We start from the raw sequence: 901 nt of genomic DNA, 5'->3' as shown, positions 1-901 counted from the left end.
AGAGGCAGCACACACATGCCCTCCCCACCTCACAGCCAAGCCCTGGGTGGGCAGGGCAGGCGCACAGGGCCTGGAGAGGAGCAGTGCCTGAGCTCCAGCCCACACCTGCCTGAGGCTGGGCAGTCAGGGCAAAAGCACCACCCCTGGAGATGCCAGGGATTGAACCCAGGACCTCCCACATGCGAAGCAGGTGCTCTTCCACTGAGCTCCATCCCCTTGATGCCTGCCAGCAGGAGACACACTCTTCTCCCGTGATGTGTCTATGACAAGGGGAGCAGTCTGTGCCCCGTTGAGAATGACAAAGAGGAGAGAGACAGGGTCTTTGCAGAGACCCCACAAAGGAGAGATGCCAAGTGCTGTGGAGCAGGGAAGGAGGGATGGCAGGAGACCACCCCAAAGAAGCACTGAATGGAGAGTCCTGTCCAGGGGAAGGCTGGGGGCTTGCAGTGCAAGAGGAAGGCTCATTCTAACCTGCAGGTCTGCAGCTCCAGTGCACGGGCAGTGCTCTGGCAAGAGGTGAAGGAGCAAGGAGGGCCAGGGCAGGCTGGAAGAAGGCAGGCAGGCAGGCAGTCTCTGCAAAAATCTACAGGAGCAAATCATTGCTGAAGCCCGGGGTTGAACCAGGGACTTTAGATCTTCAGTCTAACGCTCTCCCAGCTGAGCTACTTCAGCCCTGCCCCAGCAGCCCTTGTCCCAGTTCCACCCCTGCCAGGCCACACGCCGACACACACATGAAGAGAGCTCCTGGGGGACATTCCCAGGGAAAAGCTGTGCCCAGCGCCGGGCAGAGGGGACCTGGCCTCTCCCTGCCTCCATGGCCAGGTAGACTCCAGGTGTGGGGTGGGTGCCAGCTTACAGTGGGAGTGCCAAGATATGTGTCGGGCCTCAGTTACAAAGGTGT

At 60.3% G+C, this 901-nt stretch overlaps 1 non-coding gene across 1 annotated transcript; it reads right to left on the bottom strand.

Annotated features, from left to right (window-relative positions):
* Positions 1-600: 600 nt before the first annotated feature.
* TRNAF-GAA lies at positions 601-672 on the bottom strand. Its single transcript has one exon. It is a non-coding gene; the product is annotated as a tRNA-Phe (tRNA).
* Between the last annotated feature and the right edge of the window lie 229 nt (positions 673-901).

Source organism: Aquila chrysaetos (assembly GCF_900496995.4).
Source record: "Aquila chrysaetos chrysaetos chromosome W unlocalized genomic scaffold, bAquChr1.4 W_unloc_5, whole genome shotgun sequence".
In the NCBI taxonomy this organism is placed as follows: domain Eukaryota; kingdom Metazoa; phylum Chordata; class Aves; order Accipitriformes; family Accipitridae; genus Aquila; species Aquila chrysaetos.
Note: the sequence above shows the minus strand (reverse complement) of the source record. Positions and strands in the feature narration are given on the sequence as shown.